Below are 24485 nucleotides of genomic sequence, written 5' to 3' on the forward strand. Positions count from 1 at the left end.
TGTAACAGGCCCCTTTACCTGAAGGACCCTATTCCCAAATTTATTTCTCACTGAATACTAAAAACCTGTAAGTGAAGATGCTTTACAAACTGCTATAGAAACAGGAATTAAAGAATATACAGGGAAATTTGTTATGCCTGAGACAGGTATCAGCAATTTTTGAAGCTGCTGCCGTATCTCTCTGTTAAACAGTTGAGTCTGAAAAGGGAATCCAGAACTAACATAAATGCACACAGTCAGGAAAGCAATTCTATGGATGTGTACTGCTAATAGCTTTTTCAGAGCTAGTGGGATAAACTAATTTCTTCTTCCCAAGTTAAATTTTGGGGAAGTCTCTGTCTTCTTGACCTGAGGACTGTTGATTCTTGAAAGGGAGTCTGCCTTCTTAGTGGGGCTTCATCATCTGTGTTGCTAAAATCCTCCTATGAGGAACCCTTTAGGAATTATGCTTACAATTGCCATTTGCCAGCAAAATGGCCCATTTACCTCTACAAGGAAAGACTGAACAAAAAAGATCAGGAGATCTCTTTCCCACACTCATACTCCCACAGGTGATTCCATCAAATAACACTTAAAACCAAGTTAACATCGGACATTTTCTAACTTTTGTATTTGCACCAGGAGAGCTGTACTGCCAGTGCTGATCTGGGGCTGAAGGCAGCACAGGCTGCAACAGCTTGAACAAGAGTTGTGAGTTCTGACTGCATCCAGCAGTGTGAATTGAGAATTTCCAATGTGAACTGGATCCCCAGCCTGCTAAAGCCAAGGAGAGAGCTTAGATGAGGCTCAATACGCATTCCAAGGGAACTTCATCTGCTTTCTACAAGAAATGCAGGGACATCCACTAACAAACACCTCATGAGTTATGTGCCAGGACTTCTCCAAACATCTTTCCAAATGTTTCTTTACATCCTGTTTATGGCCCATTACATCCTCCTGTGAGTAGGGCTGGTAGACCAGCTCCTGCATGGTCTAATAGTTTCTTGAGTACCCTTCCTGTGCTCTTACATATCTGCAGGCATCCAGGCACAATGCAGCAATTGAATAGAACTGTTATAAGCTCAGTTCAATTCCTGACCAGCCCTCAGCATGCACATATATATCTGCAAAGCATTAATGGCATGGTAAGCTAAAAACAACCATTCCAATAATATCAGCCAGCTAGGCAAGACCTACAGATGCTTTCTGTTTGCTTGGGGTATTTTACTGCTTATATTATTATCTTTGTGATGTGCACTGCTCCACCAGCATGCAGGAAATATTGAGAGCGTGTCCACAACATAAACTGTTTTATTTCTTTATTTACCAAGCTCTGAGTTGGGGGAGCTTTTATTTTTGTACTTTTTAAGGCCTAAATACATTTATATCCCAACCCTTCATGTCCAAGACCGGTGTAAAATGTATTCTTCAGATTAAATAAGTCTTCTTAAGACTAAATTTAATTTATACTAATATAGTAGGTTATGTGATTAATCATGTAAAAAAATGCTAGTGAATAAGGAGACAGCTGTTGCACAAAGCATACCTTTCTGTCTGTCTTGTCACAGGCCTCTTTACAGAGAAACACTGAACCAACAACACTCTTGCACTATTGCACCAATATATATTTACTTAAAGCAGCTTTTCTGTATCACAAAATACCCATTTTCTGGTTTGAAAAACATAAACAAAAGGTTAGGTGGTCAAATTAATGGAAAAAAAATTCAGTTGGTATTACTTTGTCACCTTCTGTTTACCTCCAATGGGAATGAGAACTCCAAAGTTTGCAGAACCACAACTTCCACTGAATGGGTGATCAGGCGTTCACTGATCTATCCCAAACTTACAGAAGTTGCAGTGCTGATATTTTTAAGGAATACGAGATCATTGTATCTATCCAAGCTCAAGGCAGACAGACCTGAATAACCAAGGTATCATGAGTGGGTTAAGTAGCTCAGTCCTTTGAAAAACAGGGATCATCACACTGTTCAGAAAAGGTCAGATGCTTTACATTTTCAGCAAGAGAACAATTCTTAACTATGTTCTATGCTTTTAATCTTCACCCTTGCCCTATTTGTCTAACATACCCCCTTATATTCATGTTTTCTTTTGTGGAGTGCTCTCACTGAAACAGATTTAGTCCAATCCTGAAGAATTTAAACTTAGATGAAGCAGTAATCTATAAAGTAAAATGTCCCCAAGGCATCTACCACATTGTGGCCCTTGACAAGACTGCTGCCAGAGAAATTTCACTATTTAAGTATACAGATCCTACATGAGGAAGAAAAAGAGATAATGTGTTATGGGTGTTATAAAGGATAAGAAAAGATGCAAAGCCATAATCAGAATGTGTTCTTCTAAGGGAAGGTCCCTTTTAAAAAAAATCTGGGAAGTAACAAATAAAGTGAATACACTAATATTAACTAATATTAGCTTTACACTCACACTATCATTACCTTAAACTGTTTTCTCCCTTTGCAAGCAGCTGGACTCAGATGGGCACCCAGAATTTGATTGGGAACCAGCTCACAGAGATGGGAGTCAGGAGAGCTGAAACAGTATCAGAGGCTTCCCAATTTGCTAAGCAGAAAAACAGAATGCATTTCCAGGGGAGATCTTTATACAGTTATAGAGAGATGGATTCTGATCAACTGCTACTGAACAAAGATAGAATAACATCAGTACAAGAAGATTTCAGCATAGTCTAAGGGTCTGAGAATTATTTACCTTTGACTGAACACCACCATGCCAACTAAAAAAGCATTAAGTGTTTCTTGAGTGCTTCCAGGAATGGTGGCTCCACCACTTCCCTGGGCAGTCCATTGCAATGCTTTACAACCTCTTCAGTGAAAAAAATCTTCCTGACGTCCAACTTGAACCTCCCCTGGCACAGTCTGAGGCCTCCTTCCTCTTGTCCTGTCAGGTCCTTACATTTTTTTTTTTTTTTTTTTATTAAAAAGATTCAGTAGAATTCTAATGAAGCACTCCTTTAAGCACCCTCTAGAAGAGCCCAAACGCAACCCAATATTTTTGCTTCACAGGATAGCTAGACTTTGAAATTTGCTTTTGTTTCACAGTTGAATTAAACACTGCATTGCAAAGTTACCAATGAAACAAAAATAAAAAAATCATTTCAATCAATTGAATGTTGTTTTGACAAAATAATTTTGTTTTGATAGCTAGTCTCAGTTTTGATTTAAATTTTATATTAGAACATAAAATACATTTTTGAAATAAAAGTTTGAAACAAATGCATTTCTGTTCCACAAATGCCAAAAAGCTTTATCTTGAAATATGAATAGAAAAAACAAATAAGAATCCTGGAAGTTTTTTTTTTTAATAAACTAGTATTTCCACACAAAGAGAATACCAGTATGTATTTTTTAGTGCTTCTAGTCCTGACCTTCAGTACACTTTAGTAAGCCTCAGAAGCTTGTGATACTTCTGCAGTACTACCAATATATCAGTAACAATGGGATTATTATTAAGAATCCAGCTGATATGCTGCTTTTGTCCCAGAACTGGTGGAGCTTACTGGTCTAGGAAAGGTAAGAGACTGTTCCCAACACACATTTTGTTGGGTCAAGTACCATTCATTACTGCTGTCATTTGGGGAAGTATCAGAACCAGTTCTGAGCAGGATAAAGCAGCAGACAGAGTCACAGACAGTCCTACTCCTCCAGAAATATCTGAAATTAGGAGAAATGAGGGGAATGTCAGTTGTTTCTGCTCTGCCCTTTAACCTTAAACTTAACTGGTAGAAAAATGTAAGAGCAGTTGTGATTGATAAGATATTTAACATATAAAATTCCTTTAACTGCTTGCTTCACCTGCTAAGAAAGCTCTTGATCACTGCTCATACATTTGCAAATTACTAAAATGCAAAATACCATGAAGTCATGTGAAGCTTGACTGAAACTATAAGACAAATCTTGGCCTAAACAGGGAAGAAGCGAGGGCTTTCACCCAGATCAGGTAGCAGCAGGAGTGTCAACACATGAAACTGTTCATGTAGGAAGACCAGAAAGAGAACTGAAGCACAGCACATCATTCCCAGTCATCTCTGGCTGTTTCAGCACTGAGATGCTTACGGGAAGTGGTTGTGTCCCGTGGCATTTGGTGAGGGGTTTCTGTAACGTGGTCAGAATCTCAGTAAGAACCAAAAAATTTGTTTCTTATACAGCGCATTTCTGAATGCAGTGCTTGGAGAACAAGTATTCAAACAACTGTACTGTCTAGTCCCCCATGAAAGCATTTTTAACCAGAACTTGAACCTGCCTTCTACAACATCAGATGCCACACTTGGCAACGCTGAGATGGGCAAAATCTTGGGGAAAACTGTTGGGATTACCTTGCTTGTGGAGCTTTTAGGTATTAGATTTGGGGAGAGGTACTTGGGAGGAGATAAAAGTGGCAAAAATAAAAGCAGGAGTGGCACCAATAAAACCTACTGGTGAGGATATGGCTTGCATATCCTCACCAATAGGTTATTAGCACAGGAGAGAAACACAAAGGCTTGTTCAAAAGCTTGAACTACAATTACCTCTAACAGAGCTTTTACTGCTGCACACCAGGCAGACTGCTGAATTTGTGTTCTGCATATTGGACCCATGTGCTGACACTTTCCACAATCTGAAAGGAATTGAAAACCCTACCCTTCATCTTGTGTGTGCCTGCAGCAAAGGCTGCCTGTAACCCTTTCCTAACAGTAAGATTTCAGAGGAACTGCCTGAGGAAGATGACTGAATCCTCACCCTGCACAAAAGAAAATACAGATTTAGAGACCACAGTAAACAAGAAATACCCAAATGCATGTCCATGCCTCAGCATCCCCATCCTAGCGGTCAATGGTTCTTGGGCTTAGATCCACATCAAGTGAAAAAAGTTCCCTTTACAAAACAGTGCCTCTTCTGAACAAAGGACTTTCAATCCTTTTACCAGCAGCTTGTCTCTCCCTGAGCTGGTCTTAATTATTAAAACAAACAAACAAGAAAACCCCTCCCTCTGCTAAGCATCCCTCCACTCTTCTAACTTTCCTTGTGTCTCCCTTCACACCTCCCTGGGTTTGTTGTTTTTAAGCTCATGCACTAACCTGCTCTCTTCGTTCCTTTTTTTTTTTTTTTCATTCTGTTTGCTTAAAACTCCCAGCCCCAAAAGCAAATTTGGAGAAAACTGGCTTTCTCTAGTTATCCCATTGTTCTTCTCAGGCAAGATCTATTTCAGATGTTTCTATTTCAAATATTTAATGACAGACCTATTCATACAAAGACATGCCAACACCACTCCCCTGTCTCTTTGGCATGATGCAAAGCACAGAAAAAGATTGTCACAAGATACAAGGACTCTGTTAGTCAATAAAATCAACTTCTAACTCATAAACAGTATGTAGCAGATTCCATACATTGCCACATCCCAGAAGCATGAGCCTGACAAAAACAGTTTCAAAGGGAATGCCATGGGCCAGGCTCATCCTCTTAGCACTACCACAGTGGACCTTGGCTGGCTTCCCTTCCAAGGGGACGTGTAAAGAAGCCAAAAACTGAATTGAGCCTTGAAGAGTTAACTTATTTTTGGGGTCTTGTCTTCACTGCAATGTTGTTTGTAAGTACAATGCTAATGTTGCCCCCAGCACGACTCCCACCCACAACAGAAGCCTCTTGCTCAAACTAAGTGCTATTTTAAATTGACTCTTTGGCCTAAAAGCAGATTACAAGTGGCAGCCCATGTGTTGCAGTTACCAGTGTCAGTAACACAGTGTGAACTCATCAGTTCTCTAGTTGTGGGTTTCAAGGGCTGATCTAAGATCCCGCCTTCTAACTGGGGTCTAGACTAAAAACATGGAATCCTTGTTCCCAGTTATCTGCACTAAGCTCTAGCAGGTAGAGGTGATGGCCAGACACAAATAATCTGGTTCTCCTCTCCTTGAACTTGCAGTACATTCTGACAAAGAAATTCTCCAAATTTGCACAAGAAACTGCATGCCCACAAATCAAGGTTGGAGAGAGAACCCTTACAAACACCAGTCTGTAACGCTGCTGTAACAAACTGAGTCAACACAGCTAAAACAATACCATTGATAATCACTTTTACCCACCACCTCTGCCTGCCCAGGCCCTTGTTTGGAGTGAGGACAGCTTTCTGCAAGTCCCTTAGAGTCACCATCTGTGAAAAACAGCACAGCTGCACCAGCAGGCGACATGAACACAGATTTTTAGCTTTGTGTGAATTGCAGGTCTTACAAATACAGTCAAAAGCATTTTAAGGCACACGTGGCATGTGAGAGCAAGTTAAGGTGTCCATAGTCAGTTGCTGTGTGGCAACTCCAACCTCTTGCATATTGACCGATCCTTCTCTTCATGATCCTTCTCTTCACTCTAATAAATTGGCATGAGATGAGCAAATCTAAGGACTGGCAACTAATACAAACCACCACAGAAGTGGCCATATTATCATCTGAACATCTCATGCTCTATTTTATTTACAGTCTCCAGGGCTGTAATCCCAACTGGTAGTTTTAGTTAGTAGTGAATGTACTTCCACAACAAATTGGACCTTCTTCTTGGGCATCAGAGATCCCTTCCACAGATGACTGTGGATTTTGAAGAGACAAATTTTGGGGCTGTTGGGTAGACAGTTTTCTTATATCACATATCTGAAAAGCTAGCATCACTCTTTGGCTCACAAGAGGACTTGGCAGCAAGTCAGACTATGACTATCCAGAAGACTCTTCCCTCAGTGTCAGAGTAGGAAGACACATAATGGAAACTTGCAACAAAGCACAAATAATTCTATTTAGAAGTCAATACAAAATTGTGGACTACAAGGCCAGCTGCAGGAGCTGTCTTTTTCTTGTGAGTTTTGAGCCAAAACATGGGATAGCATGGCAAGCACCATCAGAGTATGTAAATACTCTTGCTTTTCCCAGTCTGTAGCAATTAGCAAATGCCTTACTATGAAACTGCAAGTGCAGTAGGGTTTTAACAGCCTTTTTCCTCTCTTTGCTCTGGGATTTTTCTTTTCTTGGCTGTAACTAGTTGTAACCAGTTGTGAATAAGTCGTTATCCCTCTGTGCAACTCACAGCAACTAAAAGAAACCAGTGTCATTATGCAATTTTCAAAAAAAAAAAAAAGAAAAAAAAAAGAAAAGAAAAAGGAAAAAAAAAAGAAAAGTTTTGTTTTATGGTTAATTATCCATGGTCTATTTACAAAATAAATCAACCCATTGTGCACCACCAGGATTTGTGGCCTCATTTGAACTTTGCTTTTCATTAATCACTTTATAAATAAAAACTAACTAGTTGGTTTTTTTCTTCATTTTGGTTTATTACTTGCATCTGGGTAAAAATGGTGACAGAACAAAGTATGGATTATTCACCCTCAGTTTCATGACTTACATGATCTCAGTCTTGTCTTTCTCCACGTGCCTAAACAGATGCACAGTCCAAAAATTCCAACATTCTGTAAGAAATGTAATCACAAGAAGATTGAAATATTTTTTATACTCAAAATTTGAGTTATTAAAAAAAAATCATTGCAAAAAGCTTGCCTCAAGAAATGAAAAGGTGGGCAAGCATCTACAAACACATTTAAGCTACTGAAGGAGGCAAATGAAATTACTCATGTAGACATCTAAGTAATGCACAAATGTTTGTGACAGCTGAGTACAAGGCTGTTTTGTTTAGACCAAATCTACTTGCAGGCAGGCTGGAGAAGGCAGAAAATGGATATCTGATTTCTTTACGGTGTTTACAGTTTATACAAGAAACCAGAAATATTTTTTTCTGAAAATGGTTTAATTATATAAGAAGTTTAGCTTTTGTCCCAATGAAATGACAGAGGACTACTGAATTTTGGAAAACTAGTCAATGGAGAGACAGGCAAAGGATGTTTTTAGCTGCTTTTAATAAAATCCAACTAACTGTAATAACACTTATTTCATTCCGACAGGAAATAAGATACATATTAGCATAATACTGAAATTCTTAACTAAGAAAGACTGAACAATTTGTTTTTCTCCACCATGAACTGTTCAAGTAAAATGGAAAAATAAGAAAGGGTGATAAACAGACATGATAAAAGTATATACAATGACAGTATATGAAAATGTCACTCCTCCTTTTTTTTTTTTTTCTTTTATTTACCAGTTATCCTTTAGTGTCCTTTGCCTTTACTATGACAGGATCAGAGTGCTCCAGTTAACCCCTAATGAAATGCTACAGAGAAAGTTGTGCTGTCTGGAGGTCAAAATAAGTGATTTTGCTGCACTCCAGACTATAACTTTTTATTTTTAAACTCTTAAGATGGATGCAAGTATAAACTTACCCAATAGGTATATCTTAGAAACTAAGACCAAGAATTGAAGCTAAGAAATTAAATCATTAATACTATGTATTATTACTAATAGGAGCTCTGAAAGATAATTTTTGCTTGCTTGTTGATGTGAAAAAGGATTGTAGATATTTGAAAAGTTAAGGAAACCCACTGCCTCCTCCTCCACTTTGCAGATGGCTGAGATGCTTTAACTTTCATTTCCAAACGTAAATTAGTTCCTACTTAAATGAAAGTAAAAATTTCAAGCTGCCTCCACCTGATTGCAAAGCACAGCGGCTGGGCTGGGAGAACGGACAGGCCTTCAAAGAAAATAAAAGCCTTTTTAAGAGACTCCTTGTATGAACGCCTGCCCTTGCAGCAGCAAGCTGCGACCCTACAGCCGCTTCCCATTATAAATGCTAAACTGGGAAATGTTTAACATTCTTTGTTTAATCTTTGCAGTATAAAGAAAAAACAGCTGATTCTCAGAAACATGACAGCCTGAGCAACCATTAGTGATCTGCCTCCCCCTTCCTCAAAGCAGGAGAGGCCACTTCCAGCCTCAGTGGCGACTGACACTTTTTAATCAGGAATGCATATTTAGACAGAACCTAGAAGATGGGAATGTATATTTGGACAGAACCTAGAAGATGGGAACATATATTTAGATGGAACCTAGAAGATGGGATTGAAACTTTGTAATTTTTTTTTGTTCCAGTGGTGTAAGGGGCCGAAGGCAACCAAGATATTTAATAAAAAATGTGAAGAGAGAAACAGTTTAAGAAATAGATGTAGTGGAAACTATGGACAAAGGTTGGTTTCAGATGCTTTCTGCACTGCTTTCTGTTAATATCTTTTCACAGTCCTTCCATGAAGAAGAGTGTCATTATTTATTTTGATTTAAAACATTATCAACTGAGTGCATTTTTCTCTTGCTCACAGTACAGTCAAAGCAGCGAGTCCATCTATTCTGCTGCAACCAGTCACATATAAATCAGCACAGACTCGGGAACGAGCAATCCTCTCAGCTGCTTACACAGACAAACTCTCTTTGTATCTTGTCTCTGCAAGAACTTCCCTAAACGGGAAGAGTTTCATCACATGTCCAAAAAGTCACCCAAGTCAGAGGTTTCTTCGGTTGAAATCATGAAGTAATACCTCGAAACGAGTCCCCACAGAAACTGAACTAACTGAAATAGTTAGGTTTTTTTACAAGATTTTACCCTGAAGCACACTTTCCGGATCACCAAGTCCAGCTCCCTGCTCTCTTCTACTCCAGATATGAAAGGTCACTTCTTAAAGAGTTGTTTACAAGCCTCTGCATCAACAAGGTGAAGAGAGCTTAAACATCCTTCCCACCCCAGCCATGAGCATTCAGTAGCTGGCAGTGACAAGACCAGACATCCAGGGAACAAATCCATGAGCAAACGAGGATGCTCCCCTTCCCCACAGGGGTTCTGACAGACAGCATGGAACACGCTCTCCTGGGGCTCCCTGATGGAGGCGCTCAGTCCAAACAGCCCTTGCTTTGTTTAGTGACAACACGAAAACATTAACCGTGGTACAGAGGCAAAAGCAAGGAGCAGCCAGGTGCTGGCGCTGCTCGAGGCACTGCACACATGCCCACAACTCCTCCACACGGCAGGACTCCGGTGACCCTTCCCTGCAGGTGTCACGGCCCACCTGCACACAGGCGTTAAACAGCAAGGGCAGGAACGCACGGGTTCTCTCTGGGAGAAATGAACCAGCTGCGTTGTTTGCTGTGAATGTGGAAGATGATAGCTTTGAAAAGGAGGACTGCAGGAACATTCAGTGCAGCTAGGCCTGATACTTTTGTTAAAATTACTCCAGAAACATTGCTTCTTGCAGCATTTCTTAGGGACTTCTGCAAGGCAAAAAGACCAGTGGAACTACTGAAGGTGCTAGCAATGAATTACTGATAGTGAAGGACACAGAATTGTCATAAACTTCAACCAAAGTGTTAGAGTTGCAAAAACTACTGTTCTGAGGAAGGGAGGGAGGGAGGAAGGAAACCTTGCAGAATAATTGCTAGATAAAAAGCCTACCATAGCTAATTCAGCACATTGCTGGATACAGCAAAATAATTTAACTAGCTATTTTTCAAATATACCCAACCCTAAGTATGTGTCAGGGAAGAGAAATAATGAAATTTTGAAATAAAAATGAATGTAAAGCTCTTTTCATTTTTGTTGCTGTTTTTAAATCTTTAGGGTTCATACTTAACCTTTTCTCTAAAATAACAAACTTGAATTTAAGAAAACTAAGGCACAGATCTTCACAGAGACAGGACTCAAACAGCTTATGTTTAAAAATAAAATAGCAGAGTCTTTTTAAGTTGTGAAGTGAAGACTTATTCATTATAACTGAATATTAACATCTCATTTGAGAAACTGTTCAAACCATCCCTTTTGCCTATTTTGCCTATGAATTTAGGCAGACAGAAGTTTCACAGGTTGCATGTCTAGCATCTGGTCAAGTCAAATCACCCTCTCCTCCATAAATTAAAATTAGATTTCCATTCTGTAGAACACACAAAATTCCCTCGTTCTGGTTGCTGTTCAACCGTGCATATATAACCAGAGTTTTAGCAGCAACCATTTATAAGGGCTTTTCCCTTTTTAAATTAGAAAATACTCAGGAAATAATTAAATATTTGTTTGACCATTAAGGAAGGTTAGTGTCTTGATAGCAGCCCACCCAAGCATACAAAGCAAAGCTGGGGACTGAAGATCTGGGAAGTTAGGGGTAACCCAGTGGCACGCAGAGAAATGTCTCAGGAACTGAAAGGCAGGCAGATGCCTTTAAGAGAGGAAATTGCTTGTCTGCCATTAAAAGTGATCAGGTTTTGTACACCTATTCCAAATAAGTCTCCCACTGCAATCAGTGCTGATAAAAAACTTACAGACCGAGACTCTGAAAAGACAAGCAGAAAGTAATTTTCACTCAAAGACAAATGATCACTCTTTTGATTAAGTCAAACACTGGACTCATTACTGAGCATGTTCTCTGTAAAGTTACACCATTTACATCTTCCAAGCATTTTATAAAGGGCTGACATCTATGAGGGACACCAGGATAAGGGATTTTAAGGAGGTTACTCTACTCTACCACATGCAACTACGTTATAAAATGGTATTGATATGCTGATTCAGCCACACCTTACAATTACACCTTACAATAGGTTTTCAGGCCCTATAATTCCTACAGGATAGTCTTCCAGAATTTAATCACCTGAAGACCAAGGTTATTTTCATTTATATATTGTCATTACATTATATAGGGTTACTGAATCTTATATATGGTCGATATCCCCAGTTTGGTCTGTGCGGCAACACCAAATTTTTTAAGTTCTACAAAATATTGCAATGCCTTCTCCCTATGTATCTGAATTGATTTTATAAACACCAATAAAATAGGTTCAGAATACTTCTGAAAGGCACAATAGAACAGTATCTGCCAGCATAATCCCTAAGTGACTCTTTACTGAGACACAAATGGAGGCAGAAATTTTCATTCTTCTGCCTAGAGCCAAAGCAAGGGCTGGTTTCGGAATCCAGGTGTTCCAATACATTTCTGAATATATGTGTACTCCTGAGCAGTTTGGTGAAATATATTTACACAGCTTAAAACGTACTTACAGAGCTTAAAATATTCCACTTCCTGTTTTCACAAAACCCTGTTTGATTTAAAGTTTGTCTCAGGGATCACTGTTGAAAGATGTTAGCTTCAAAATTTTTTTTCTATTATGCCTGAAGTGGGCATAATTCACATACAGACTCATTTTATGGCTCTTTTCTAATGGCAGAAAAACACTTTAAAATAACTGAGGATTGAGCCCTATAACTTTAGAATTGACCTAATAGACTCCTGACATCATATCAACAGAATTAGTAGCATTACACTGGGGAAGAATCTGTCCAAGAATGTGCACGCAGACAAGAACAACTCGTAAAGGGCAAAAGAAAACAAACCTTGACACAATGCTCACAACCACAAACAGGTCAGATCCTCAGAGGATACAACTAGGAATAAATTGGTTGCAATAGCTACAGGAATAAATTCTTCCTGTAGTATGAAGAGAAAAGAAAGTATGAACTTTTCCTTATTACTGACCCATTTCTTCCCCTTCTTGAAGCCAAAGAATGCCTCTTTTTTCTTTTTTAAAAATTATTATTTTAGCAGGGCTATTTGTAATTTTTCTTGCATTTGATAGAAGTAAATTAAAATATCCCAACCAATTCTAATTAGAAGAATCTCTGGATCTTTATGGACATCAATCACTTAAAATAAAAATTAAAAAAGTTCAACACAACCTAAAATTTCACTGTTCTTCTGCACTTGCTGCTGTTACACAGAGACTGACCTGACACTTGCATTAAGGTCAGGAGAGGAAAGGGAAAAAGCTTTCATTGTATACATCCAAAAGTTGGAGGAAGGGGGAGAAGAGAGAGGAGGAGAGAGGCAGAAACACTGTGCAGAAGCCAGGGATGTTCCAGAGCACACTATGACAAGAAAATACTCAATAAGAATTCCTCCAGCCAAAACCAGATCTTAAATAGATCCATTGTCTTCCAGCCTGAAGCCCTTAAAAAGGCTCAAAATTAAAGTCTGTGCTGTGAGCACCCAGTCGTTCTCTCCTTTCATCAGGATTTGCAGGTTTTAATACAATCTGTCATCAGGAAAAACAGTGGAGCTGTACAGTCCAGAGAGGTAACAAAAGCGAAAGGCAGGCGAGAGTTACATAACTGGCTTTTTACATAAATATTACATTGAGAGATATTTTGCTTTTCAGAAAGGAAAAAAGATTAAAAAAAAAAAAAAGCTCAAACTAACGTCAGAGAATTCAATCCAACTTCACTTACTCCTCGTCCCTCTTTCACTTTGCAACATGTATCGAATAGCTGAAGTGAGGTGTTTTTTTTTCTTTTTTCATTACGTCTAAACAAATAACCAATTCAGTCTTTAACACTTCATAACAGATTGTCTTGTGTTACCTGATAAGTGCACCACATCATGGAAGCTGGAAAAAAGTCTTATTTTCAAGCATAAGCAATCCTGCCTTGCTTATCTGCAGCACGGGGCAATTAGAAATGACCGAGGATGTTAAACAAGCTCGCCTCTGTACAGTCTGAGAAAAGGGAAAAAAACCCTGCAAGTCTCCCCATCTGTTATTTCCCTTTTTTTTTTTTTCCTCTCTTTGGCTGTAGAAAAGCAAAATTATGCAAGAGCTTTTGAATGTAAAGCCTGTGTGTGCCTTTTCCCTTTTTGTCTCTGTGTACACGGTATGTGCTATTGCGTAACCCAGCACGGAGTGGGCGGCAAGCATTTACTATTGATTTACACTACTCCTCGCATTGAGCAGCGAGACACACGCAAAGCAGCGCGCAGAGGTGACATGGACGTGCATTTAAGGCATGTGCCATGGAGAGAGGGAAGCCAAGCATGGAAAAACAGAATTGTGCCTTTCTGAACTAAATGCAATTTCCCCAACCTTTTTGTTTTCACGCCCTTTGGTAGAAGAGCAGATGCCTAACAAAACCCACAAACCCCTCTGTCAAAAAGTAAGGTTTCCCTCCCACACACCCAAGCCCAAATCCTATTAGAAACTACAAAAACCTACCAATTAATGCCATTGTGACACTTCTTGTGCCAGGTATAAAGATGCCTAGCAAGCTCTTACTGACCAAGAAGGTCCATTAAGGTTACAAAGAGAATTCTTTTTTTAAGTAATACTATACATGAACCTTTTACTAATTTCTTTAGGACCTATTTCAGGCATTCAGGAGCACAGAAATTGTAAGACACTATGCACTGTATGCAACACAAAGCCTTGGATTTTTTGAGATGATTGGGTGATAGGAAAATATGAAAATTAGAGACTGGAAACAAGGGAAGCTCAACCTATTTTGTTATCTTATTAAGCCTCCCAAAATATTCATGTTGTTCTCTCTTTTCCACACACCCGGAGTCATCAGTTTAGACAGACAGGCTTCTAGCTCATTAATGAGAATAATTTTGAGTCAGTAGGGGGAACTGTCTCATTCACACAGGTGAATACCCATCACATTGTTGAATCCTTTGCCTCCAAGGTGAGACATGGCTGGGCAGATTCTGCCTGCTCCCACTTGACACTAGGTCCTACAAAGCAAGGGAACACCAGCAGGCTGGCACAACACTGGACTCCTGGGCATCCATTTATTTATTGGGTGTGGGATTTCTCTAATGAAGTCAGTGGGATTTCAAAGCATTGATAACACACTTTAAAGGATGCTGAAAAACTGAAGACTAAAGGAAGTTTATTACAAGCCACAGCAGACACTGAGCCTCATAGCAGAAATGAAACTGAGTGTGCTGATTAAGAAAAAAAAAAAAAAAAAAACACACAAAAAAAACCCCACAAAAAAAACCAAAAAATCAATTATTAATGCTCTTAAAACTGCTTTTGCATTATCTTTACTGGAAAACACACATTCCCTATATTATTTTCTTCAGATTATGCTTAATAGGCAACATGTTTCTTCTACACAGATCTGACATCGGACATTTTTACAGGTCCTAAAATAGCACAGTGAGCAAACAAAAACTCCATGTTATAAGACAGGCAAACCCTATTTTAAGGAAATTACACAGATATGCAATGTTTCTGACTATTCTGTTTATTTTTTTTCTATTACCCAGGTCCACATCTACTAACATGGTACTATCAGCCAGCATGCAGTCAGGATCTCTGTCAGGCTGTTAGGAAAAGAAAACATTCATTCACTGTCTTGCACATGCTTATTCATTTTGTTTGCACATAACTGGAATTGCATTGAAATTACCCAGAAACATTTTACACAAAAAGTCATGTGCAGCCTAACTAGTCTGATTTGTCTTAAAATGAAACTGACCCTTAAAGGAAAAGAATAAGGATTAAATGGCACCTAGTCATGCAACGTGAATTAAACACTTAATAATAAAGATGGGGCCAACTCCAAACATGCTCAGGCATATTCCCTTTGCTCACCAGGGGAATGCTGGGGAAAAGAAATGAGATCCAGAAGGCAAACTCTGCTTCCCTGTCATGCCGTCACTAGAAACGATACTCCACAAGCAAACTTTGAGTGATGCTATGAAAAGTGAGTGTTTCATGAAGGCTGAACCAGAGGACCAGCACATGAAACAATGAAAACTCTTCTGCCAAGACTGCATGTCAAAAAGAACATACTTTTCAGCACCATTTATACACTTAGTCTAGATGTTTAGTATATCTTCATCTTAAGGGACACAGCTTACAAGCACAAAATGCTTTACAGGATGTTATATAAAATAGATACAGAAAGAGACTGAAGAAATAGTGCTTGCTTTATCATTGTCCAGAGTGCACCTATTTTTAAGCCCTTGTTAGCATGTCAGATTCTCAGCAACTAACTGTGGACTCTACATATCAGGTTCAATCAGAGATCTGATTCACCTAAAAATATGAGGATACAAATAAGGGAGTTCAGATCTGGTATATTCTGTTCTTGAGGGCTATCAAGCGAAGCTGAATAAAGTTTCCATTATAACCCACTTTCCTTGAATAACTCAAAAATGTTGGAAACTTCACTACATAAATTTTCTGCTCCTAATGTTTACCTAATCTTAAATTTCATGAAAACGTGAATAAACAAAAGTTCATCTGTTTTGCACATACAGAATGAGGAAAAAACATCCAGAGACTTAGGAGAAAGGGAAAAAGAGAGAGCTGAAACTATCTATAGAAAAAGCACAGAAAACAACAGAAAATACAAAGGGACTCATAAAGTCAATACCAACTAGATTTCTTTCAAGAAAAAGGTTTCTACTCTGATGAAAATACTTAAGCTTTTAAAATTACACAAACCTACAAAATCCTACCAGACCTTTTATGAATACCATCTCAGATACACATTTAGGTCAGAAAATCCTAAAAGAACCCCCATGTGTGTGCTAAAAAACCTCATATTTGTATCTAATTGTATATTACACTCTTTAATGTCTCTGATAGGTGTTCTCCCTACAAGAGAACATAACTACAAAGTAACATTATTTTTAACAGTGTTAGACAGCTGATTTGGATAGATTTTTTTGGGTTTTGATTCGTGAAACACATTAATAGCAGATGCCTTTTGCATGTATCAAAGATACTAGAGCTCTGTATTTGCAGAAAAACAATGTGACTTATTAAAGACTATCATAAGGGAGAAACTAAGGTTATAAACAAGTTATTACTCTAGGATTTCATGATTTTGTATGTAAGCTTAATGTTTCTCAAAACAGATTCTGTCTTTTTAATGGCTGTAGGAGGACATAAGCACAGTGCTAGGTTGCCATGGGCTTTTAATGGCAAATTGAATAATAAAAAAATATTAAAATTATAGAGACAAAACCTAAATATACTAGGGATGCTTGCCAACTGTTCCTGCTAGTTGAAGAATCAATAAACCTTTGCAGACCTTGTGCAACATGACTTTACTTGCAACAAAAGTAATTCACAACAAGAATGCTTTTCTTGGCAATTTACCTTTACTTTTCTCCTACCGACTCCTCTTTCACATGAACCTTTTGGACTCCACTGTTTTGGAATGACCATGACACAGCAGAAGTTGCTAAACTTTCCCCACCCCTCAGCTAACCCATTAAACATGTGTAATGGTGTTACTTCCTAATGGTTCCTACAGACTGATATATTTCCAAGAGGGCTTCAGTCAACATGAATGGCAGTAAAATTGGCAAAGACTCAGAAAGCAAAGTCCAAGGAGACTAGAAAAGAACTCAGAAGAAATGGTCTCTGGATAGTTTTGCCATGTCTGCCAGAACCAAAAGAATCGAGGTTATGTCAGTGTTTCCATAATAAACATCAGTTTTCAAGATTGTAACTCAGCTGCAAAGATCTGATCCAGACTGAAATCAGCACATGTGGTGTTTTAGATCAAGATAATTTTTTTCTTTAAACTTATATTTCCCCTACTGCAAAAGCAATCTAATGTTATAATTTAATCTCGTAAGTAATTACTAATTTATCTGAATTAGGGAGAGGAAGCAGAAAACAAAATTCAGAATTCACAGTAAATGCTTTCTGGGATTGCATAACTTTCCTTCCAGATATTCCCTATGAGATTTTGACAAGACTGTATTTCTAAAGTAATTGTTGGATTTCTAAAAAAAAAAAAATCCTCGTCCAACAAATCTTAATATCTGTTTTACTCCCTAAAAGCAACATCTTGTTTTTGAAGCAAGTGTTTTATACTGTGCAGCAGACACAGGAAAATACTAGGAGGGATTCAGAATTTACAGGATAGGCCAGTTAATTTTTGAAGTACTGTAATTTATCACATTAATTCACCTTCACCACTCCTAAAACACTCAGGTTTCATCTTGAGGGAGCCTGAATAACTCAAGGATATTCAGACAACGGGTAGATCACACACCTGAGGCATCCCTGAAGTGCAGAGGGCACTGGGAGGTGTAAGAGCTGTGCACAGATCCAAGAGCATCCTCCAGCCCGGAGGCTGGAGCTGCTGCTGCCAAAGCCACCACAAGCTGCAGCACCTGAACCAAGGCTGCAGATCCTTGTTTCATGAGGCTTTATCACTAGCTCAGGGACAAGAGGAAGTGCCTGTATCACTTAGGCATTTCCCACAGCTTCTCTTTGTTCATACAGATGTGACTTCAAACTCCTCTTTGAGTTTGATTCAAGTATCTCAATAGATACAGTAAAAACAGGCACCTTCACAGGACACTTCATCTGGCTCAAAAATCCAACTTTCAAGAAGCACCTAGGTGACAGGAAACTGTGGTGTAAAGTGAGTATGTTAAAAAATACCTGGAAGAGTTTATTTTCAGGTATCAAAATAAGAAAGCTGAGCAGAAAATAGCTTGCACCAAACCAAGTAATTCATTCAGGAGCAAAATCCAGATATTCTGAGCTGCCTTTTCTCTTTTTATCTGCAGAGAAAAATTATTTTAAACTAGATACCTCAGGAAAACCAGCATTACATGAGCTAAATACCACAGTAAGGCTTTTACCACTTGACATTTTAATTTTCTGTCTTTGGTTCTGTTTTGTCATACTAAATATGGCTCGTCCAAATATGAATATACACATGCTGGTGTTTGCCTTTCCTCTGCTTTGCTGCAAGTTCCTCAGAATACTGAAACTTTACAATACTCATCAGCCAATCAGTTTATTTTGAGCACAAATAAATTAGTAAAATAAATAATAAATAAATAAACTGAATTAATTTTGAACACAGATAAATTAAGAATTGTTTGCAACACAACACAAAGCATTGTCAGCAGAATTTCCTACTGTTATTCCTTCATTTTTATTGAGGACTGTCAGAGCACTTTGTACAAAAAGACAGACTCTTATGAACATCCTGCCCTGTGAGTAGTTCCAGTGGAATCATGTCACCAATTAAGCAAATAAGGTATTATTCAATTACCCAACTCTGTGACATATGTACTACTAATTCTACTCACAAATGGGAAAATAAGTTCATAGAATCTAAATAATTTGTGCAAGATTTCAGTACAAGCAAGTGATCAAGCTGGAAATAGAATGCCAAACTCTCAGCTGCCAGCCTCTTGCTGCAAACTCCTCAATACTACCTGTATTACACAGAGAAAAAATAAAATACAGCATTGACAAGTTTCAGGCATTTTCCAGCAACCTTGATTTATCTGAACAACCTCATCAAAGAGCTATAAAATAAGAAAAAAATGAATTTTCATCCTCTGAATAGCTGTGAAGTTTTCTTTATCTCTAGTAAAGTTAAGACTTTTCTGACTTTAACTATCTATATTACAGCAATGGATTAGCCAAAGAGAGAGAAAGGCATCAGAGACAGGCACCAGAGACTTACAAACAGAAGGCTTAGACACACATATATGTGCACACAATCAGCATTATTTCTGAAAGTTAATTTTGCACTTAAATGCTCTCCTCAATACTCTACCACCCAAGTTCATCTGGAGAGACCGTAGGACCAGAACCAAAGAAGATTGGTTGTACAGCAGAAGCAGAAAGTTGACAAGCCCGGTGTGTGAGGCTTATTGCAAATTAAAATTAAAATAGAAACTAGAGGTGGCACTTTTTCAGACTGTGGGTCAGGATTTCTATTTTACATACTTATTTTAAGGTAAAATTACAAATGCTATGCTTTGACTTCAGAAGAAACTACACAATGACTTGTATTTAGCAAATTCTTAGAGACGGTAAATTTTCTGTCACAATTGCTGCTCATATTGGAAGGAAGTTTTCTTACCTTTTTACTTTGTTTGCTGAGAGCCAACAGTGTCATCCCCTTAGTCAGTGTCAGCTACTCTTTTATTACACAGAAGGCAAGTAATAGCGAAACTGTGCTGATCTGCCTGCTTTCACTCTATATAGTGCCTGTATTTATAGGCTTTTGCTTCTATCTGAATCTATATTTATCTGCTTTATCTGCCTACAGTGCATCTGCTTCTCGTACACACAGACATATATACATACACATGTGTGCATGCACACAAATACACAGCCACACACAAACACACATACGGGCATACCCAGAATATGGGTACTTACAGCAGGCTTCTGTTCCACAGCAACATTTGTATAAATATAAACATATGCAGGGCACACAATATAAAGCAAGGCATGCACAAAGAAAATCATCAGCTATTGCATGAATATGCCTTGCTGGCTTTGGGAAGGTTTATTATTCAGCAGGCTGCCTAGTCAAGAGGATTGTATACAATAATTTCTTTACATTACTCTGCTGTTGTAGCTTTGCAAGCCGTAGCAATTTATGCTGTTATTTTGCTGGGAGGTTTTTTTTTCCATGTAAGAATACTTGGCACAGTTGTGAAATCACTGCCATCCTGTCAGGAGATGGATTCCCTGTTGGTACCACTAACAGTTTCCCTCAGGCTAGTCATTAAAAGGCAAGAGTTAGGCCACCCTATGCCAGTCCAGGAGAGCATTCCCTTGAGGGAAGGAAGAACGTACAACCTCAGATCCAGGTCAATTTGGCAATTTTAAGTCTAAAGATTCCCTAGTCCTTAAAAATAAACATAATTTTCCCAAATTAACAGAGAATAAATGGAGGTATTCATCTTCAGAAGAGGAGAAACCATCATGCCACAGTTCCCTGTATCACCAAAGTTGCAGGTATTCTGTCCTGTTACTTAGACTGGAGCTACAGCTCACCTCAACCGTTTTGGGTTGAAGCTAGGGAGGCTTCTGTTAGACAATGAGAGCTGCCAGGGGAGATGATGGAAGTTGAGTATGTGACAGTAAAGATCTCTGTGTTACCATAATGTGGTAAAGCTTCCATCAGGCCAGTTATCTAAACAGATCATACCATGTTTCTGCTGGACAACCTTAATTCAACACTTGATTAATTCACATCCTACCAACCCTAAGTTCCAACACACCTCCAAGGAGGAGGAGTTTCCACAATATAAGAACAAAGTCAGGCAAGAAGTCACTGGGGATTTCTTTCTGCTTCCCTTATTGCAGAAGGGGGGAGATTTTGGCTTCCCAGTTGTTCATAAGGCAATGAAAATGAACTACTGATTTAATACATGACCTCTGGACTCTTCTGAAAGGGGCAGGAATCACTAAGCCAAAAACTACTGGGCATTTAGGCTAAAGAAATAAGATACAAAGAACCCTCTGGGTATCAAGGGCAGCTGAAGAAGACAGTCTTACCCATAATCCTTTCTAAATCCTGCAAAACTTCCAATAGGGTCAAACAACACATCCTGGAATTTTACAGGAGTAAGAAACTATACTTCTAAAAATCCAGTCTCCTCTGAAAACCAGGTAATAGGTACTTTAACTTAATGAATAAACAAATTATCATTAGGATGTGTTTAAAAACCCCAAGCAACTTTTGTAACTGAAAATCAGAAAAAAACCCCAACCTCTCAAGAAGATTTTTTATGTCAAGATCATGTTTGATAACTAAACCAGAAATACTACTACAAAATCAAAGACTTTTGGATAATTCTTTCATTCACTTGATCACACTGAAGAACAGCTCATAGTAATTTTATGCTTATCCGGTATTAAATGGTCCATTTGAAAGGGTTTTCAGAAAATCTACAGACAAGATGGTATTTAAATATAAGATATATATACTTTTCACACAGATTTTCTATGTATCTTCATTTAATTTCTTTTAGTCTTAATATTCCCATTTCTCAATCACTACACTGAACTGCAGCTACTGAAAAAAAAAAATCTGTTCATGCTTTCCTCACTGTTGAAATTATCCTTACCCTGATGGCTGACACAGCCATCTCAAAGTTTAAAAAAATGTAATTCCTTCATCTTAACTTACTAGTTTTTTAACTGCTCAGCTCAACTTAGTAGCAGAGGATCCACTCTACTTGAAAAGTTCTGCTGTTTTGCCATCTACAAATAAAATACCATTTTAAAACAAAAAAAATTTTTTGGTTAGCTCCTGCATTATCTGAGCACCATCAGTCTGGTAGGATCTGTTATGAAAATACTAAATACTGCTAAAAATGACAGTTTGTGATTACTGTAATGATTCTGCATTTATGATATCTTTAGCAGTGACCATCTAGCAACTAGTCCATTAATTTTCTTCTCAGCAGGATATTTTATAGTTTTAGTGTGCTTAAGAGCATTTCTAAATTGGAAAATATTATTTAATTATTCACGAGGAGGCAGATTGATTACAGAATATAGTTTTTCTTTGAGAGTGCCCTACAATGTACCTTTATACATATAAGAAAGTATTCAAGCACTTCTTTGATGCACAAATGTAAAAAATCCTGCCTCATTTGTTCAGGTGTCTTTGAAATTTTGTAGGTAGAACATAAAAGGAATCTGTTTAATGCAAACTCTCTCCTTTCTTATGACAAAGATAGTGAATATTACTGGAGTTCAAGAAATGTACCCTTCTCTCTGTATATATACCTTGCACTGAAAAATATCGGCTGGGACAAATGTCTAATACATCTCAACAGTTCTTAAATGAACTCAACATCTGCCACACATCTATCCCTCCTTAGGAATCCTTCTGTTCAATTTGCTAACTGATAGCTAGGATCTGACACTATATTATTAAATGGACCAGCTTTAATGGTATGTTAAAATTGAAATTAAAGTAACACTTTATTTCCAAAAAAATTAAAATATACAAATTTCCTATCCTTCCTTTCCCTCAAAAGAAGATTTATGTAATTTTATCCTGATGCAACTCTATGGGTTTATAACTCAATATTACATTAGTATAACCATATACATGCATGAAGTTGATCTGGTTTAATTACTTTAGTAAAAATATCAAACCTTTCAAATAGAGCAATTATATTAGCAAAAGTCTAGGCACATATTGGGCCTCAGTAGATGTCTGAGACCTTCTAAGACAAAATGGTAAAGACCAGCTGTCCATTCCAATGTTCACATTCCTGAAAAATCTTAAAAAAGCTAAAACTGCCCAAAATATGTCAGTTTAAAAGTAAATAAATTACACGGGCCATGCACTAATGTGTTGAATCAGAATTTCAAGGACCAACAATAAGCATTTATATATTAGAATAAAATATTTTTCCAATTTATCAACAAACAAACAGTAATGAGAAATTATAAAAGAGAATTCTTTCAATGAGCTCAGTGAAATTCTAAGAAAGACATGCACACTGTAAACCAACCAGATTTGTTTATCAGCTCTGCATAGAAGGGGCTGAAACCTTATCAGGAAGGACTGATCAATGCTGCTTTCTAACAAATAAGGTCATAAGCCTCAGATACACAGGTGCAACTTGGCATCCTCATCATCTCTTCATGTGGCCAGCAACACTTAAAGATGGAAACAGGGTAAGAGCTCCTGGTTCTTTACAATGCTTAAATACTCTGTAGTTCTCTGAAAAAACAGAAAACAGCCTTATTTTTTCCCTAGAAGCCAGCAGAAAAAAGTTCTTGAGAAACAGAGAAAAATAAAAAGAAAAGAAAAAAATTGTTTAATTCTGTAGATCATCTTGACCAAAATAATGAATTACCTCAATGAATGCTGACAAAAATTTCAGGAACTGACTATTTTAATCCTACCACTGATAACTTAAATTGGTCATCCCAACTTTCCTGTAGAACAGTCGCAAAATATTTGCATCCTATCACAATGGAAGAAAAGTATCCTAGTCCCTGCTGTAAGCACTAAAAGCTATTGAGTAGGATTCTTGTACATAATTATCCCAGAAAGTTTTCTTGAAGGCTCAGTGGGAGTCAAAGCAAATACCTGGTGTGGGGCAGTAAAGAAGACCATGTTTTCCCATGGAAAGATGAGAAGATAGGCACAAGTGGAAATATATGAAATTCTGTTTAAAAAAAACATGGGGAAAAAAAAAAAAAGGTCTTGAGGGCACTCAAACACTGGAATTGCTATCAGAGAGACTTTGGAATCTCCATCCTTGGAGATACTCAAAAATTAACTCAACATGGCACTCAGCAATGTGCTCCAGGTGAAGCTGCTTTGAGCTGGAGGATTAGACTAGACCTTAGTGGTTCTGTGAAGTCTTTGCAGATAGGAATTTAGAAGCTACACCAGAACAAATTAAAATATTTTCCTATGTATGGCTTTATTTGACTTGGTCCTGCTGAGAAATATGAAACTTGACTCCAGGCTGTACAGGTTAACAGAGCAGATGGTAGAAGTATCAGTATGCTTTTATAATACCTTCAGTAGCAGCAGAGGCACATCCTTCACCATGCATTTTGTTTTTGATAGCTGCTGGAGACTATGATAGAGACTCAGGTCACCATCATCTGTACACTATCAGATCTCCCTATCTCTGAATGACACCTTGCTTTAGAGATCAGATCTTCATTCTGTGTCTCCACAAAGCCTAAAGACTCTTTGAGCCATCTGATGTAAATATGTCCAAGAAGAAAGTAACAATTCTCTGTACACATTCAACTAGATGCATTTTTCTAGGCTAATAGATACTTCTGCAAATCCAACCTGTGAATGTACAGACCTGACTCAACTGATTTACATAATTAAAACTAATATGTAAGTTCTCAGTTACCCTAAATTCAGTTTTCAAAAAGTATAATGATACTATAAACACTATATAGTATATATAAATAAATAATTATATATTTATCTATAACTATATATAAAAAAATATATATAAATAATTATTTACAAGCC

At 37.8% G+C, this 24485-nt stretch overlaps 1 protein-coding gene across 14 annotated transcripts in view; it reads right to left on the reverse strand.

The window, feature by feature from the left end:
* Window positions 1–24485, reverse strand: part of ZBTB20 (zinc finger and BTB domain containing 20) — a 482085-nt gene that overhangs the window by 229184 nt on the left and 228416 nt on the right. For 5 of the 14 annotated variants that reach the window (XR_010996228.1, XR_010996231.1, XR_010996227.1 and 2 more), the window contains exon 5: window positions 7374–7437. The exons of the other annotated variants lie outside the window; for them this stretch is intronic. The gene's annotated coding sequence lies outside the window, so the exon portion shown is untranslated. The remainder of the gene's footprint in view (window positions 1–7373; window positions 7438–24485) is intronic. 14 annotated transcript variants of the gene reach the window in all.

The sequence above is a fragment of the Anomalospiza imberbis genome, chromosome 2 (assembly GCF_031753505.1).
Source record: "Anomalospiza imberbis isolate Cuckoo-Finch-1a 21T00152 chromosome 2, ASM3175350v1, whole genome shotgun sequence".
Taxonomy (NCBI): domain Eukaryota; kingdom Metazoa; phylum Chordata; class Aves; order Passeriformes; family Viduidae; genus Anomalospiza; species Anomalospiza imberbis.